Source organism: Sorex araneus, chromosome 1 (genome assembly GCF_027595985.1).
Source record: "Sorex araneus isolate mSorAra2 chromosome 1, mSorAra2.pri, whole genome shotgun sequence".
Taxonomy (NCBI): Eukaryota; Metazoa; Chordata; class Mammalia; order Eulipotyphla; family Soricidae; genus Sorex; species Sorex araneus.
In genome coordinates this window covers 57,194,855-57,214,887 of record NC_073302.1, presented here as the reverse complement: position 1 = coordinate 57,214,887, position 20,033 = coordinate 57,194,855, and the positions used below count along the sequence as shown (strand labels likewise).

At 40.7% G+C, this 20,033-nt stretch overlaps 1 protein-coding gene across 1 annotated transcript in view; it reads left to right on the top strand.

The window, feature by feature from the left end:
• The window catches only part of CCDC171 (coiled-coil domain containing 171), a 318,539-nt gene that overhangs the window by 50,552 nt on the left and 247,954 nt on the right, over window positions 1-20,033 (top strand). The gene's annotated exons all lie outside the window — the stretch shown is intronic.

Below are 20,033 nucleotides of genomic sequence, written 5' to 3'. Positions count from 1 at the left end.
CAGTCTCTTTAGGTTACACCCTGCTGTGCTCAGGGCTTATTCCTGGCTCTGTGCTCAGAGATCACTCCTGGCAGTGATTTATACACGATAGAGCACTCCTCAACTCTGAGAGCAGATGAAATCTTGCAGTATGTTGCAACTTGAATGGAGCTGGAGTTAAGTGAAGCTTGTCAGAAGGAGAAGGACAAATGCCAGATGATCTCACACATGTGGAGTTAAAAAAATGAAGTAAGGAGAGAGACAGTGTCCAATTAAATAAACCCTAAGTTTCTGCTTACAGAACTGAGTGTCAGGCAGGCTGTGAGGACCACTAAGAAGGGACCTGGGACAGTGGTGGGAGTGATACTTGACATTCTGGTGATAGTTCTGTGCAGCATCTTTGTCTGCCTAAAACATTGTTATTTATACTATTGGAAATCATGATACCTCGGTGGAAAAGAATGCAGGTAAGAAGTAATTAAATGTTTCTGTATTAAAGCAAGGGAATAGGTATTGTCCAATGAAAATGAACCATTAGACTGACACAGAACTGAAGTTAACAAATTGTGGGGAGTTGACTGAATATACTTTGTTTTCCCTGTGGAACAATGGATTGAACCCAGGGCCTCATACATGTGAAGGATGTTCTTTACCCTAAAATTACATCTTTGGTCCAGGAATCCCTCCTGGTGTGCTCAGGGGACCATATGAGATGCTGGGTATCGAACCCAGGTCGATTGCAAGGCAGGCGTCCTACCTACTGTACTATCATTCCGGCCACTCATTTTCTGTTTTTTCCTTAGTTACTCTTTAACAGATGGTCTAAAGATTTTATAGGAAGACAAGTATAGTCTTCTGAATTATTGACAGGTCTTTCTAATTAGATACCTTAAAAGTTTTTGCTTTTATATTTAAGTGGATATATTTTGTATTGGCTCTTTGACCAAATGATAATATACTGAATGTTACATTTCTAGAGAATGTTTTATGTTAGGCTTACATTCAATTACTGAGTGATTAACTACTCATAATCTAGGTATTTTAGTTGAAGGGAATTTTGAAAAATTGATTAATAAAGTTTTAATCTAATAGCTAAATTATTTAAAGTTTATATTATCAGAGCAAAGCAACCAATAGAATAGACATTTAACCTGCTAATGTTTCAAATTTTAATGAAGCTTTTTAACCATTGCATTTTGTGGAAAGGTGATTTCTTCATGTGCCTGGGCCAAAGAAGTTACACTCACACACACATCCACACACACACATATCACATATATATATTTAATCTGATAAGCTATATATCATTGTGTGGCTTAATCATTTTAACATCGATTGAGGGTTTCTTAGATTAAAAAAAGAACCACCAACAACTCCCAATCCAATTTTTTAAATGTGGTCAGGATACCACAGAACCATGGGAGAAATGAACTGTAAGGAAATATCCATGACTTTTATAAACCTCTTTACAACTAGGGGCGTTTTCTTTTCTTTTCTTTTTCTTTTTTATCATGGGAAATAAACTTAACTCAATAAAAAAAGAGAAAAGAGAAGATGCAAACCTAATTCTGAGAGAACTGAAGAATCTTGTGAAGATTGCAGTGGAGACAGAACAGTCTGCAAATATATTCTGAATTGCTTCTGTCAGTCATAGTTTATATTACTGTAACATCGAAAGGGTAGGATGTAGCTCTTCTCTCTTTGTATACAACACTCAAGTGAAAAAGAAACCTCACCTTATATTGTTCATGAAGGCAACCTTCTATGGATTTGTTGGAATGATTATTAATATTATTTTGTATTTTTTGTTTGTTTTGGGGATATACCCTGCTGTGTTCAGGGCTTACTCCTGACTCTGTACTCAAGGATCACTCTTGGTGGGACTCAGGGGATCATATGGGGTGCCAGGGATCAAACCCGGGTAGCTGCATGCAAGGCAAGTGATTTACCCACTGTATTATCTCTCCGGCTCCTAGTTATTATTCTTATTATTAATATTTTTGTGGTGCCGGATATTGGAACTGGAACGATAGCACAGCAGGTAGGATGTTTGCCTTGCACGCGGCCGACCTGGGTTCAATTCCTCCGTCACTCTTGGAGAGCCTGGCAAGCCACTGAGAGTATCCTGCCTGCACGGCAGAGCCTGGCAAGCTACCTGTGGTGTGTTCGATATGCCAAAAACAGTAACAACAAGTCTCACGATGGAGACGTTACTGGTGCCTGCTTAAGCAAATCGATGAACGATGGGACTACAGTGCTACAGTACTGGATATTGAAACTAGGTCCTGTGTGTGCAAGGCTTGCAGTTTATCTCTGAGCTACATTCTTGACCTTAAAAATTATTTTCAAGTGTCCATTGTATTTATCACGGTAAAGTAATAATAAAAACAATGCAGATTAAGTCACCTGATCACAAATTTAGCATAAAAGTATTATGTGCTCTTAAACTTATGTTCATAATGGATTTTCAAAGTAGAAGTTTGTTAAAAATTTTGTTAAATACTGAAGTTTTGTTAACAGTAAAGATAATTTTTAAAGAAGGTAAGTTTTTATTATGCTGATTAGAATTTTTGGCCTATAAACTTTGTTTTTGAAAGTCCCCATTTATTTATGTATTTTTATATTTTGGTTTTTGGGCCACGCCAGAATGCTCAGGGTTTACTCCTGGCTGTTCACCAGGAATCACTCCTGGTGGTGCTCAGGGGACCATTTGAGACGCTGGGGTTTGAACCCAGATTGACAACCTACAAGGCAAGCGCTCTACCTGTGTACTATCTCTCTAGCCGCTGCAAGTCCCATTTTTATTGCCTGTGGCTACTTTTATTATAGGTAAAAGTTACAAAGCTTTCATGATCTGTTATATATTTATTTTTCCTTCCTTATAAATGAAAAATTCTGTGTTCTCCATTGTACCCCCTAGTTTTTCTTAGGCCTCATATGTGTGTTCTGAAACTGGCAAAGCTCAGATTGTTGCTGTCCTCTGGCTAATTTTGCATTTTCTCTTTTCTGACTGCACAGTTAACACTGATGGAGATGACAGGCACCGGGCATGACAGGCATTGGGAGTGCTGATTTACTTGAAATTTGTTTAATTTTAAAGGAGGAACTGCTTTCAGGAAGCCTGTTTATACGAAGTATAAACACTAGTATGATCTAGCTACTAATTAAAAATGATAAGTAAAGTATCATTCATAAGAAAGAGCGATAGAAAACTAAGTGGGTCTTTAATCAGTTCTCATCCACGAGATAGCCCTCTCCCCCTTCCTGATGATCACAGGCTTTTGGCCTCATAGTAACAGTTGAGGACAAGTATGGAATCCAGCATATGGTTATGAACTTTTTATTTAAAAAGATAATCTAATTTTTTTTTTTTTTGCTTTGGTTATTGTGCTTAGGGCTTCCTCCTGACTGTGCTCAGTGCTTGAGATCGAACTTGGGTCAGCCATGTATAAGGCAAACCTTTACCCTTGCGCTATCTCTCTCTGCCTGGGTGAACTCTTAAAATGCTGTTTTCCTTTTTTGATTGACTTGTATAGTTAAGCAAATATCAATTAGATTATCATAGAAAGATGCAAACTTACTCACTTGCTTTTAATGTTCTTAGTGTTTATTAAGCATTTGCTTAATGGGATCGAAGATAACTATAGCATCTTTGAATTTCTGCAAGGGTGGAATTAAATGGATTGGATTTAATTCTGGCTAACCTCCTGATTAGGAGTTTGGCTGTTTACACAGTAGTTACCGAGTTCTGAGTCACAAAAGAAGCAGTGAGTTTGCCTCTTACTAGAGTTGTTTTTCTCCTGTAATGTGCTGGCTACTTGCAAAGAAAGACACTTAAAAAAAACACAAAAACCCAAATCTTCAAATCTGTATTTTAATGCTTTATAAAGATTTACAAGATTTCGTAGTATGTTTTATTTGTCTGTTTTGTAATATGTTCCACATTGCTGTGCCAAATGATACAATGCACATTAATTTTATTGTCTGTTTGTTTTTTGGGCCATGTCCGACAGTGTTTAGGGCTTCCTCCTTACTCTGTGTTCAGAGATCACTTCTGGTGGGCTCAGGGCATCAAATGGGGTGATAGGGATTGAACCGAACCGGGATCTGGAATGTGCAGGGCAAGTGCCTTACCTATTATATTATCTCTCTGGCCCCATTAAATATTTTTAAAACTTTGGATTATTATTACATGTATAGAATTAATATAATAAACAGTTATAATTATATTTTAGATTAGTGATATTAACATAGTTATTAATATAATTAATATCTAATCACAGAATTAGTATGATTAATACAATTATTGACAATTCTATGAGTAGACTCAAAATCCACATTTAGTAGCATTCTATTTGAATAATTCTACTTTTCAAGTTATTTGATTCAAGTTATTTCAAGTTATCTGATTCAAGGACTATAGATATTAAAGGACTCACTGATCATTCTGTTATGAATCTTCAGTATATGACTCAGGTTCAGTGGGTTGCTATTATGATGTGTGTATTTTTCAAATGCTCATCATATACTTAGATTTTGACACTTTAAGATGTCCGTTTTTGGCAATAAAACTTTGAAATTTTAGTTAAGGTACACTAATAACTTGTCTCTTTCCACCACTCACAGTGAATAAATTTTATAGTTAATTCTTAACACACATAAAATAAATGTTTACACCATTAAAATATGACAAACTGTGCTTTATTGCTAAATTGTTATTGAGTTCATGTGTATGGTGATTCAGTTCCTTAGACTCATCTTTTGGAGGATGAACTATTACCATATTTGGTTCCTTAGGAAAATGTCCATTAGTGAGAAATAACAGGTGAAAAAAATCTGGAAAAGTAAACAACCGCTTCCTGTTTATACAGCTGTTGACATTCTGGGTAAACACTGTTGTGGAAACAGTGTCTTGTAAACACACTCAGAAATTTCAAATTAGTATCTGCTTGAGTGATAATTTTTTTTGTTCATTGTTGTGTTTTATTATAACAAAGTTTTCCTGTCTAATTCTTTTAATTTTGTGTATGTCCTCTTAATGGGATATAATATATTTGAGGAGAGAAGACTGTATTACTGTTTTTTGCCCATTCTCTCAGCAGACTCATGGTATATATGTTTGTCTAACTTTTGCGAAAAATTTGGACGAGTCCCAGAGGAGATGTGGAAGCAAATATGGTCTGGATATGTTTGGTTAGTTTTGCTGCCTGATTGTAGTCAGCAGCTCATGTCCTCTGTTAAAATAACATGTACCGGAAGGTTAGACAGGAGACATCCATACTTGTATTAGTCTTAGAAAGACTAAACACCCACTTTTAAAAAGTGGAGTCGATTATCCAAGTTGGGTGTGATGTAATTTCATGAAATGTGTTGTAAAAATGAAATGTTAAATAACACCAGTAAATAGTATTTATTGAAATAAAATTTTCTTGATAGTGTATTACAATAGGAAAGGAATGGCAAACAGCAAATAAATGGTAAAATATGATCATTTCATGTCACATCAAGAATTCTACTACAGCAATTTCAAAGAACAGAGTGTAGCTTCGTAGCACTGTCATCCCATTGTTAATTGGTTTGCTCAAGTGGGCACCAGTAACTTCTCTATTGTGAGAGTTGTTACTGATTTTGGCATATCGAATACGCCCCGGGTAGCTTGCCAGGCTCTGCCGTGCGGGTGGAATACTCTTGGTAGCTTGCCGGGCTCTCCGAGGGGGACTGAGCCCAGGAATCGAACCCAGGTTGGCCACGTGCAAGGCAAACGCCCTACCCGCTGTGCTACAGAGTGTAAATTTTATTTATTTATTTATTTATTCATTTTACTTTTAATTTTTATAAATTTATTTATTGAATCACTGTGAGAACAGTTACAAAGCTTTTGGGTTTAAGTCTCGGTTGTACAATGCAGAGTGTAAATTTTAATTGCAAGCAAACTTTTATAGTTCAATTGACCCATGGCTTATGTGAATATGTGTTGGATATTGAATTTCTATCTACATTTTGCTTTGATTTCCTCACTTCATTTTTTACTAAATTAGTATTAGATTTTAACAAGACTGTTTATGATCATTATATTGGCAGTATTATTGAAACATTTATTTCTGTGAAGGGTGTTGATGTTCCTCTGGCACCCTCTGCTGGATAAAAGAATTAATTCACCAATATAGAAGATCAAACAATTTATCGGGAGAACTTTAGTTGAATTATGGGTAAGCTCTTAGAAGTAACTCTATGGGTAAACTCTTCTAAGTAAACTCTTAGAAGGAGTTTGTTTCAAGACATGAAGATTATTTTTTCCCCTAGCTTTCTGTCCTTATTAATTGATAGAATAATAAGCAAAAATGAACATTTTTCTTTTGGATATTTCATGCAAAACAAAGGGACACGAATATAAAGGTGTGATCTCTGGTTTATAATTTTAACTCTTTTGGTTTTGGTCTAGGTAGGAAAAACAGATTTTCTTTTGGTTTTGGAATGAATATCAGATACTTAAGTAATATACCATAGGATAATCATTAGAAATAAAGAAAAAACGATTGATTTTCCTACCATGGAATCGTTGAATATGATTTATTAAAGTCAATGCATTTTAATAAGATGTAAGACCACCTTTGATAGAGAAACTTGTTTATGTGCTTTTTAAAAGATTGGTTTATTCTATCTACCTTGTATTAGCTATTTGCTTGCTTTGTGTGTGTATGTGTAGAGGGACATTCCTGGGAGTGCTCAGTGGATACTCTCAGCTCAGTGCTCAGGGGTTGCTCCTGGTAGTCCTTGGGGGACATGTGATGCTAGGGATCAAACTTGGGCCTCCCACATGCAAACCCTGTGCCCAGTCTGTTGAACTAACTCACTTGCTCTGAACGTTTGTTCTAATCCTGTATTCTCAATGTTCTTGAACTGTTTTTCTGTGACTAGTTAGGTACCTTCATACTTAAAAAAATGACATACTAAATACAAGAAAGTTGGCTTTTAGTTTTTCCCCCTTCTTATTTGTCATTGCAGTGACTGATGGTGCTTGCCCACTTTAGTTATGCTGTACACCAAGGCTTCCATACTTTATTTCTGATGCTTTGGACTCTTGGATTGCAGTGCTTGTACACACTTGGTTCTGGTTCTTTGGAGATTGTATACTTGATCCGGACATCAGGGATCCCAGAAGTATTGTTGCTGGGATTGCCCCTGAGGTGTGGGGTGGTATCAGTGATAGAACTTGGGATTTCATGCCTGCAAGAGAGGGAGGATTTTCTGGATCCACCAAGTTTTAATTATTTCATTTTTAAAAAATTTTGAGGTTATATCTGGCGATGCTTGGGTCTACTCCCTGTAGTGCAGTGGAACGATGCAGAACCAGGGGTTAACAAAGCATGAACTCCAGCCCTTTGGCCAACCTCCCATGCCATCAAGTTTTCATTTTTAAAACTGGAACTTCTTGTGGAGTTTTATATTGTCACTTGTCACTTGTCATCCTGTTCCTCATCGATTTGCTTGAGCGGGTGCCAGTAACGTCTCCATTTGTCCCTGTTGCATGCTAGTGTAGCCCAATGGCGTCTGCTCGCTCCAGGAACACAAAGAGCCTCAAACCGTTCGTTCAGCATCTTGATGAAGAAATCTGGTCATCTCGTAGGTGGGCAGCCAGGTGTTCTTTTGATATCCCATGGAATCCAGTCGGTAACAGCTCTAGTCCAGTGGTTGTCTCCAAATCACATTATGTGTCTGGCCCATCTGATTTTTGATGCCTTGTCAAACAGGACAGCATCCCTGATTCTCAATTGTCAGCAGTGGTCGGAACTCCAGATTCCTTCTCTCACTTGAGTGTAACGTGATATTCCAAGCATAGCTCTTTCGATTCCTCTTTGGGAGACACGAATAGCGTTCTCATCCTGTTTTTGTAGGGCCCAGGTTTCTGAGGCGTATGTTAGTGCAGGAGGAATGGTAGAGTTGATTTAAAGATGTGCCTGGAGCCAGAGGTTCTTCATCCTCTTAACCACTTCTTCGACGCTCTTGAAGGCCTTCCACGCTGCTCTGTTCCTCCTGCGCAGCTCAGGTGCCAGGTCATTCATCGCGTTTAGTTCTCGACCTAGGTACACATAACTGCTGCATTCAGAGATGATTGTTCCATTGAGAGCAAATGGAATACCAGGAACTAGTCCGTTTCTCAATAACATTGTTTTCATGAGATTCAGCTACAGTCTGACCTTTCCACACTCACGGTCGAAGTTGGTCAGCATTTGTGCCACTTGGCTAATGTTTGGCATTATTAGAACGATGTCATCAGAGAAGCAGAGGTGGTGTAGTTGCTGACTGTCTATCTTTACTCCCTTTTATTCCCATTCCAGTCACCGCATTATGTTTTTGAGGGTGGCACTGAAGAGTTTATCACCCTGGTATCACTCTGCTGAACCCCTCTCTTTATGTCAATGATCACTTGTAGAATTGTAAGATCCTGGTGGTGAATCCATAATACAACTCGCAGAGGATCTTGATGTACTGTTTGAACGCCCTGTTTTGCTAGGGCTTTGATGATTGCTTCATTCTCAACAGAATTAAAGGCTTTCTTTAAATCGATGAACATTAGACAGAGCCGCATCTTGAACTCTCGCGAAACCTCAGTGAGCTTGGTGTGGATATGGTCCATCGTGCTGAATCCTTTTCAGAACCTGGCTTGCTCACATGGTTGTCCTTTGCCTAGTGTTCTGCCAATCCTATTCAGGATGACTCGAGTGAATAACTTGAAGATGACGGACAACAGGCAGATTGGGCGATAGTTGCCAATGTCTTGGATGTCTCCCTTCTTGTACAACAGTACGGTCCTGCTGGTTTTCCATTGGGACAGAACCTTGCATTCAGACAGGTAGTGTGTGAAGAGCCGAGCCAGTGTATTGACGAGTACTGGCAGCAGATTCTTCAGGTGTTCGGATCTGACCTTGTGTGGACCAGGTGCTGTACACTTCTTTACCGATGAAATGGCATGTCGGATTTCGGAAGGGAGAACGCTGGGAACGACATATCCATCCTGCAGAATTTGGTATGTGGGCAGGTGGATGTGGCTGTTGAAGAGATGCGAGTAGAAGTCGTGGATAATCTTTTCCATTGCCCTTCTGGAAGATGTGATAGACCCATCAGGATGTAGGAGGGCAGTCGTCTTGATTTGTAGTTGGTGAAAGACAGATGAGCGTTGCGAATACTTTTCCCGGCTTCTGCCGAATTGGCTAACGCTGCTGCTCTTCTCTTTGAGGTCTTCCTTTATCACTTCTCTGCACAGCTTTGCAAGCTTGGATGTTAGCTTGTGATTGCCTGAGGCTCGTGCCAAACCATGTTGGCGAATGAGCTTGAGAGTTTCCAAAGACAGGCATCTTTTAGTGGCTTTCTCTCTCTCGGTGTTCCTCTAGAGGTGCTGGAGGTTCTGAATCATGGAGGTGCTGAACCAGTTGATCATATTCCTTGTCAATATTGTCAATGACAACATCGAGTTTTATATTAGGGGGAAAATTTTTTTTGGGGGGTGGGTGAGGATAGGAGGTTGGGTCACACCTGGCAGTGGTCAGGGGGCTATTCCTGGCTCTTTGTTCTAGAGGACCCCTGGTGTTGCTCAGTGGATCACATAAGGTGCCAAGGATTTGATCCATCATCAGTTGTGTGCAGAGAACCAGAACCAAGTGTGTGCAGTAGCCTCTTCCCCCCCTGCACCATCTCTCTGACCCTGGAGGATTGTTTATGTTTTTTTTTTTTTAATTCATGTGTGGTCAGAAACTCAACCTTCACCATGCTCACGGTTGCTCTCCACACACTTGGGCTGAGCCTCACCCATGACTGAATCCCCAGAAAGCCCAGGTATGTGGGACTTTGTGACTGAGAACTCTGGGTTCAATGAGACCGGGTATGGAGATCCTCTGCCCGTATCCCCCTGTCTCTGGCAACTCAGCACCCATAAGCCATTTCTGGCTTTTGCCAGGTAATCTTGTCATCGGCCATCATCCAGATCACACGACCTTCTCTCTCGGAAGGGAACATAACATGATGCTCAGTATAGCCATGCCACCGGATCCCAGGCCAGGCTGTTTCACTTGGGGCACCCTAGAGGGGAGGGGTGAGATCCTTCTCCACCACAAGCAACCCAGCCCTGGCAGCTAAAAACCTCCAGAACTCAACTGTCGCTATGCTCAAGGCTTTTTCCCACACACTGCAGCTGAGCCTCACCCACTAGTGAACCTATTTCTGGACTGAGCGGCCGCAAATGCAGCTGCGTGACACTTCATATCACACACCATACCCATACGCCAAGAGTACGGCACCACATTTGGTGGGGTTCAAAATAGTAGGTAACCAATCTTTGAGGGAAATACATATATTATACAGATATATGTGTAAAAGCACACAAGGCTCAACCTTTAACAACATGTTAGTGATCTCTTATAGAAGGGCTTACTAGCCCCTGGGTGAAATACAAGTTTTCACACTCTTTTCCCTAAAAATACTTTTTTTTGTAGCATTTTCAGTGTTTTTTTCATAATAAACAATACAAAATATATTATTTTGGTTCTACTTTGGGATAGGGATTGGGGTTTCGGATGGAGACATCTTAAATATGGTGGCAGGAAGGTAAAATGGTGGTGGGATTGGTGTTTGAATATTAAATGTAATCAAATATTGTGAACTATTTTATAAAATAAAAAAATTAAAAACAAAATAAAATAAAATTTGTGTGTGGCTGCTCTTAGATCTGAAGTATTTCTCTTTTGTTCATGTATAATGCTTTGTACCTCCAACCTTCATGGATTCTTATTCTAAGGATTCAAATGTAGAGGGTTTTTTTTTTTTTTTCCCCAGGTGTGGGAATCAGAAGCTTATGGTTTTCTCTTGTTGACATTCTTTGGTATTTTTAACTCAGGGATTCTTACATTTTTCGTGGAGATACATACTTACATGTCAGAGAATTCACCCTTTTAAAGTATACAGCTTAACGGTTTAATTATATTTCTAAAATTGTGACACGATTACCATTTTCTTTTTTCTTTTTTTTTTTTTTTTTAATTTTTATTATATCACCATGTGGAAAGTTACAAAGTTTTCAGGTTTATGTCTCAGTTATACAATATTCAAACACCATCCCTTCACCAGTGCACATATTCCACCACCAAAATCCCCAGTATACCCCCCGCCACAGCCCCCCTAACTGTATAACTGATGAATTTCACTTCATTTTCTCTCTACCTTGCTTACATTCCATATTTCAAAACAAAACTCACTATTGTTGTTGGAGTTTCCCCCCAAGGAAGACAGCCCTACTAAGGAAGCATTTGATAATTGGTTTGTCATTAAAAGATTGTATGTTTTCAGTTTTTAGAAAAGGTCGCGCGGCCGCAATAGCGGCCGCGCGGCTCAGATGTGTTCCAGTCCCGCAACCCGGAGCCGTGTTAGTTGCTTCTCAGTGTCGCCAGGGTTCCATCCGGAGAAGGTGTACCAGCTGTACCTCCTCCGTCTGGATCCCTGGTGTTGTTGGCCCGGATTCGGGTCCGGAGCATTTCTCCGGCCGCGTTGCTCACCAGACTGCCTGGCCTCTTCTCTGTTGAAGGTGGGAAGATGGCGCCGAGGGTGGGTCGAGGGCGGGACTTCTGGCGGCCGGGACCATTTGGAGTTTGGGCAGGCGCTGCCCCACTCCAGTGCCCCCCCGCGGCTCGGATGTGTTCCAGTCCCGCAACCCGGAGCCGTGTTAGTTGCTTCTCAGTGTCGCCAGGGTTCCATCCGGAGAAGGTGTACCAGCTGTACCTCCTCCGTCTGGATCCCTGGTGTTGTTGGCCCGGATTCGGGTCCGGAGCATTTCTCCGGCCGCGTTGCTCACCAGACTCACGATTACCATTTTCTAGTTCCAGAACATCTCCTCCCCCAGGAAGCCGCTTCATGCCCATTAGCTCTCATGGCTCATTTCTCCTCACTACTAGCTATTGGAAACTGTCAACACACTTCTGGTCTCTGTGGTCTTGTCTACCTAATTTTTTTTTGTGGATTAATAATATTATATTGTATAGATCTATCCAGATAATATTTTTGTTTATCCATTTATAGGTGATAGGTAGTTGAGTGGCTTCCAACTCTTTGCAAGTATGAAAAAATGCTGCGATGAATTATTTGTGTATGAATTTTTGTTTGAACATGTGTTTATTACTCTTGGATATATACCCTGTAATAGAATTGTCTGACTATTTGGTAACTCTGTTTAACTTTTTGAGGAACTGTTAAACAATCTTGGGAGTGGTGGCACAATTTAACATTCCCACCAGTAATGTATCAGGTTTCCATTTTCTCTACATCCCCAGCAATGTTATTTTTAATTTTTTAAAAATTCTAATCATCCTAGTGGTAATGAAGAGGCATCTTTTTGATTTTCAGTCTTTCTTTCCTTTTCTTTTCTTTTCTTTTCTTTTCTTTTCTTTTCTCTTCCTCTCCTCTCCTCTCCTCTCCTCTCCTCTCCTCTCCTCTCCTCTCCTCTCCTCTCCTCTCCTCTCCTCTCCTCTCCTCTCCTCTCCTCTCCTCTCCTCTCCTCTCCTCTCCTCTCCTCTCCTCTCCTCTCCTCTCCTCTCCTCTCCTCTCCTCTCCTCTCCTCTCCTCTCCTCTCCTCTCCTCTCCTCTCTTCTCCTTTTCTCATCTTTTCTTTCCTTTCTCTTTTTTCTTTCTTTCTTCCTCTCTCCTTACCCCTCCCTCCCTCCCTCCTTTCCTCTCTCTCTCTCTCTGTCTCTCTCTCTCTCTCTCTCTTGCTCCGCCCCCCCTCTTTTCTCTATTTCTTTCTTGCAAAGACCCTACTGTGTTTAGAGGCCACCACAGCTGCTGCCAGAGGTGTACCCAGAACAGTGAACCTTGCCAGTGTGTGTTACCATTCTGAGCAAATCCCTGGCCCTGATGACTAATAGCATTGAACATGATTTCATGTACTTCTTTCACTTTCACCTGCCTTCTTTAGAGAAATGTTTCTTCAAACCCTTTGCTTGTTTAAAAAAAAAAATTTCTCTTTCCTTTCCCAGTTTGGTGTTGCTGTGTTGCTCAAGAAGGCTCCATGCTTGGTTGTGGTACTTGCTAGGGGATGCCCGTCTGATTATGGTGCTTGTACACTTGGCCCTCGTACTCACTGGGGTCGTGCATTTGAGTTGTGCTTGCCTTTATGCTTACCTAGTGTCATGCTCAAATATTTGGTTGCGGTGCTCACAATACTCGTGTTTTTGTTTTCTTTTTTTGTGGGAGTTGCCTGCAGGATGTTGTGCGTGGCACATCTTCAGTATGGCCAGTGCCAGCCAGGGGTGGTGCATTTGAGTGGTGTTGCTCGAGCATTCCTGGCTCACACCTGCTCAGTGCTGAGGTCCTAGATAGCAGAGTTGGCCCTGGGTCTGCATGAGCAGCTGCACTCGAGGTGGGTGCTGGGCTGTAGAGTCATCCCCGACCAGGCGAACTCAATTTAACATTCAGTTGGCTCTTTTAGTGGAAGATTAAAAGGAATCTTTTTTTCGTATTAGACCCTTATCACATGTGTGGTTTATGGACATGCTCTCTTATTCTCTGTGTTGTATTTTCACTTTTGGTGCTTTCAGTGTCGTGTCTGAAATACAGTGCATTTTCTTTTCTTCCAAGAATTTTGTGGATTTTTCTCTTGTATTTAGGCTATTGCCCCATTTTGGATCCCATTTTGTTGTTTGTTTTCTTTTTCTTTTTGGGCCACGTTCAGTGGAGCTGAAGTCTTAACCCCTTGGCTCTGCACTCAGGGATCACTCGTGGCAGGGCTTGGGGGACCATATGAGGTTCCAGGGATCGAACTGGGTCAGGCTTATCCAAGGCAAATGCCCTACAACTGTGCTATCACTCCAGTCCCTTAAATCTCATTTTACATGAGATGTGAGGTTGGATTCCAGCATGAATATTTTGCTGGAATCAGTTGGACCTTTCGATCCAATGGATATACTCTGATTGGTTTTGGCACCTAGTCAGAAAACAGCAGTTTTTTAATAGGTGGGCTTAAATTCAGGATTTTAGGATGCTCAAATCTTTTCTTTTCCTGTTTTTGGGCTGGCGGTGCTTGGGGACAGTTGTGGTGCGGGGAATGAACTAGGGGCTCCTATATGCAAAGCTTGCACGCTTGCCTTTTGGACCTGTTTTCTTGTCCTCATACTTCTTCCCATGAAAACCTTTGTGTTTCTCTTTCTGCCAGTTCCACACCACTTTGCTTGCTATCGCTTTCTTCAAAGTTTTGAGTCAGGAAACCTGAGTTTTTCAACTTTGTGCTGCTTTTTCAGTACTGTCATGATACATTTCTGGTAAGTCCTTTAGAAAAGAAAATTCTTTGACTTTAATCCTGCATTTCTCTCACACTTAAGAGGATAAAAATTCTTTTTAAAAAATAATAGCTAATAACATCACATGGGGTTTATTCTATGTGAAACATGTTTTTGAGGAATGCAAAAGTGAATATAAAAGGAATATTTTCTTTGATTTGATCTCAATATTTCAACAACGTAGGTAGAAATTTATTGCTTTGGACTCTTGCCTTTCCATTTGCTTTTCCTGTTTGGGTATGAATGACTTAATTTATTTTAATGATCTTTTGTTATCAAGGTATAATTTTGTTAGTTGAGTAAATGATGATAACAGCACTTTACTTGCTCATTAATCTTAATGCTTTTGCTTTTGTTGCTATTGTAAAATTTTTTCAATATGGAAATTTTTAATCATACATGAAAGTAGAGAGAATGTGCTAATGAACCCCATATGGCTATCACACAGCTTCAATTATCTAGTTATGGTCAATATTATTTCACAAATAATACCTCCCCCTGCTTGTAATCCTCAGAATGATTATTTTAAATCAGTTTTAGGAATCACATGATTTTATCCGTGAATACTTCAGTGGCTTGTGTGTTTGTGTTTTAGGGGCTCCCAAACAGTGCTCCAGGGGTTCAGTGTCACTCCTAGTGGTACTCAGTCTGGCTGTGTGGGCCTGATGGGCCAGGGGTTTGGCTGGCAGTGCAGTGCCTGGGTCTGTTGTGCTGTGCACTACCACTGGGCCCCCCTGGAAGTGTATTGTCACCACCAGGACTGTACCCATTATTTCTCAGGGGAACGTGGGATGTGTGTGTCACGTTCTGCTGTTGGACATGGACCTAGCACATGCAAGGCATGGGGTCCAGCACTCTGAGATATCTCCCCAGCCCCAATATGTATTTTCCGGTTTGGGGGCCATCCCTGGCGGTGCTCAGGGTTTACTCCTAGCTCTGTACTTAGGCATCGCTCCTGGTAGGGCTCAGCAGACCGTATGCAGTGCTGGGGATCGCACCAGGGCCGGCGTTGTGCAAAGTAAATGCCTTATCCACTGGACTATCACTTCAGCTCCCCAGTATGTAATTTATTTATTTTTTGGTTTTTGGGGTGCTTAGAGCTTACTTCTGGCTCTGTGCTCAGGGATGACTTCTGGCGGGGTTTAGGGGACCTGATGTGGTGCCTGAATCCAACCTGGGTCAGCTGCGTGCAGAGCCAGCACCCTACGTGGTGTACTATTTCTCTAGCGCCTCCCATGTGTGCTTTTAAGAATGCAGGAGTTTTTCCAGTCTGGGTGATGACTTTATAGCTAATGGTACCTGCCTTGCAAGCCCGAGGCCATGCATTCCACCCCCAGTGTCACCCCCATGCAATGAATGTGAATGTCTGAGCTGTCTAAGGTGCCTTGTGCTGCAGCAGAGTGTGTGATCTCCAGGGCACAGCCTGGCGTGTTGTGGGCATAGCAAAAAGGTGTACATTTGTGTGACCCCTGGTGAAGGCAGAAATTGGAATATGTGTGACCCTGCAGCTGCAGTGTGTGGTTGCTGGTGAGCACTGCAGAGAGCAGAGTGCATGTGCCCCAGGCACGCATGCGTGCTTCCCTCATTGTGACAAGGAGAACCAAAGACAGAAAGTTTTTTTTTTAAATAATTTATTTATTTTTAATTAGAGAATCACCGTGAGGGTACAGTTACAGATTTATACACTTTTGTGCTTATACTTCCCTCATACAAAGTTCGGGAACCCATTCCTTCACCAGTGCCCATTCTCCACCACCCGTAAACCCAGCGTCCCTCCCACCCTCCCCAATCCCATCTCCCCCCCAACCCACCCTGCCACTGTGGCAGGGCATTCCCTTCTGTTCTCTCTCTCTAATTAGCTGTTGTGGTTTGCAATAAAGGTGTTGAGTGGCCGCTGTGCTCAGTCTCTAGCCCTCATTCAGCCCGCAACTCCCTTCCCCCACATGGCCTTCGACTACAATGTAGTTGGTGATCGCTTCTCTGAGTTGCCCTTTCCCCGGAACGTGAGGCCAGCCTCGAAGCCATGGGGTCAACCTCCTGGTACTTATTTCTACAGTTCTTGGGTATTAGTCTCCCACTCTGATATTCTATATACCATAGATGAGTGCAGTCTTTCTATGTCTGTCTCTCTCTTTCTGACTCATTTCACTCAGCATGAAACTTTTCATGCCCATCCACTTAACTACAAAATTCTTGACTTCCTTTTTTCTAACAGCTGCATAGTATTCCATTGTATAGATGTACCAAAGTTTCCTCAACCAGTCATCCGTTTTGGGGCATTCGGGTTTTTTCCAGATTCTGGCTATTGTAAACAGTGCTGCGATGAACATACATGTGCAGATGTTGTTTCGATTGTACTTTTTTGCCTCTCTGGGATATATTCCCAGCAGTGGTATTGCTGGGTCAAATGGGAATTCAATATCTAATTTTTTGAGATTCGTCCAAATTGTTTTCCAGAAGGGCTGAACCAGTTGGCATTCCCACCAGCAGTGAAGAAGGGTCCCTTTCTCCCCACATCCTCTCCAACAGCGGTTGCTTTTGTTCTTTTGGATGTGTGCTAATCTCTGTGGTGTGAGGTGGTATCTCATGGTTGTTTTGATCTGCATCTCTCTGATGATTAGTGATGCAGAGCACTTCAAAGACAGAAAGTTTTAAAAGTACTAATGATTAGGTTAAAAAGTAATAATTTTCTAATTTCACATATACCACATGTTCTCATTTCTAGTTTTTTTTCCAAATTTCATAGCCTTTAGAGTCAACTATGAATATTTACCGGTTTCTTCTTTTTGAAGGACCTTTTATTTCAAGTTATTCTTGTAATATAGGATATAAATGTCTTGGAGTTTAGGACATAAATGTCAGATTTGGCCTTCAAAATAATAAGTTTTATGTTATTCTTTTGGATTGAAGTTATCTTTAGACCTCAAGCTATCATATTTGGACATGCTATTTTCTCTGGTGTAATACCTCATTAAAAAATACTTTCAGTATGTTACTTATCACTGTCATCCCATTGCTCATTGATTTGCTCGAGCAGGCACCAGTAACATCTCCATTGTGTGACTTGTTGTTACTATTTTTGGCATATCTAATATGCCACGGGTAGCTGGCCAGGCTCTGCTGTGTGGGCGAGATACTCTCAGTAGCTTGCCAGAGTCTCCAAGAGGGGTGGAGGAATTGAACCTGGGTCGTCCACGTGCAAGGCCCTACCCACTGTGCTATCATTCCAGCCCAGTTATGTTGCTAAATAGAAATAAAATAAAAGGTAAAGTGGAAGAACATTTGTTTTGTATTTTGAAATACAGAGGTATAAAATCCCGAAGTAAAATTACTTTTTGACTGTAAAGGCCATCAGTAGTGAATGTATCTAAGGAGTACTCTAGAGAAGAAGAGACATTTGTGATTATGCTTTGCACCAAATTTGTTTTTGTTTGCTTTGGAACTGCATCTGCCAATGCTTGAGGGTTGCTCTTGGGTACCAGGGATCAAACTGAGATCTCCCACTTGCAAAGGAGGAGTTCCGTTTTTTTTTTCTTTTTCTTTTTGGGTCATACCTGGCGATGCACAGGGGTCACTCCTGGCTCTGCACTCAGGAATTATCCCTGGCGGTGCTCAGGGGACCATATGGGATGCTGGAAATCAAACCCAGGTTGGCCGCGTGCAAGGCAAACGCCCTACCTGCTGTGCTATCACTCCAGCCCCACCGGTTTTTTTTTTTTTTTGAGTTGTTTCTCTGTTCTATGGTTGATATTCTAGGACTATGCAAGAAAAAGTGTGGTCATTCCTTTGCTATTCACAGGCTGCTTGATTAAAAGTTTGATTTATGCCCCTTTTTATGATACATTATCATCTGTGTCTTAAAAAAAGAAATTGTGAAAGGAATGGAAAATTCAAACTAATCAGGCTGAACATTTAAAACCACCTTGGACTTGATCTAAATGATTGACAAAATCTAATTAGTTCTTGTTCATTTTATCTCAGGAAGAACATCAAATTAGTGATGCTTTTCTTCATAACTATCAAACTGAAGGGACTTTAGAATTTTGTTTGCTCCTATTATGTTGGGTGTAAGTGTCTAAATGTTCCCTTAACCTGCTTGTTCTGCCCCTATGAGATTTTTGATTGTTATCCTCTCTGGGAATCTAAAGAACATGGAATCCAGGACTTCCAAGTGCTATATTTTCTCAATAAAAATGGCATAAAAAGTAAAATTCTTTTGTTTTTTGGGTTGGGGGAACACCTGTCAGTGCCCAGAGATTACTCCTGACTTTGTGCTCAGGAATCAATCCTGATGGTGCCTGGGGGACCAGGTGTGTTGCTAAGGATAGAACCTAAGTTGGCTGTGTGCAAGGCAAGCACCTTCTCTGCTGTACTATCTCTCTAGTCCCCAAAATAAAATTCTTTTTTTTTTTCCCTTTTGGATCACATCCGGCAATGCACAGAGGTTACTCCTGGCTCTGCACTCAGGAATTACTCCTGGTGGTGCTCAGAGGACCATATGAGATGCTGGGATTCGAACCAGGGTTGGCCGAGTGCAAGGCAAACACCCTACCCACTGTGCTATCGCTTCTGCCCCCCCAAAATAAAATTCTTGACTTAATGATTCTGGTGATCGGTTGATCCTTGCCTGAAGAAAAAATTGATAATTATGTTTTATAACAATGAAAATATCTCCTTTGTGAAAGACACTGTTAAGAAAATGAAAGATTGGGAGTAAATATTTGCAAATCACATAAACAACATGTGACTTGTCTCTAGATTATATAATGACCTCTCAACATTCAATTATGAGAAACAGAGAAACCCATTTATAAAGTAAGGAAGAGATTTGAACAGATGTTTCACCAAAGAAGATATACAGATGGTAAATAAGTACATGAAATGATGTTCATTGTTATTAGTGTTTGGGGAAATGCAAATCAAAGCTGAAATGAGATGCCATTACCTGCTTATTTGAGTGTTTAAAAAGATACCATCCAACCAAAACCAAAACCACGAAAAACGATGATTCCATATGTTGATGTGGATTTAGAAAATTAGAAACATTTGGAAAACCCTTTGACAGTTTCATAAAACATTGCATACGATCTACCATTTCACAATTAGTCACTCTCCCTTCACTGTTTACTCCAGTGAAATAAAAGTTCATGTCCACTCAACAGCTTGCACATATTCTTCTAGCTGTTAATTACAATAGTTCAAACTGGAAATGATTTAAATGTTCTTAAATAGGGGATTGAAAAAACACCTGTAGAGTATCAACACACTGAAAACTATTTAATAATAAAAAGAATGAACTGCTGATTTAGATGGCTGCCATGATAAATCTGTAAATAACAATGTCCTTGCCTACCAGTCTTAGCTTTTGATCTTTTGCTAACTCTGATATTGGATCATGTATGGTGATATGTCTTCAAATTTTGGGTTTAGACATGGTGACTTCATCCCAGGAGTTGCAAGTGGCCTTTTTTCTTGAATAAAATTTCCAGGTGGCCAGAGAAATAATACAGGATTAAAGCACTTGCCTTGCATCCAGTTGACCACAGTTTGATCCCCTGCACCACACCAAGTACTGCCACGAATGATCCTTGAACATAGAACCTGGAGTAAGCCCTGATTACCACTGGGTGTGTTCCATCCTTCCATCATAGAAAGAAAAATTTCCAAATCAAAAATAATTTAGAATGACAAAAGGCAAACTGAATTTTACTTGGGGATGGAAGGAGAGTAGTGAGG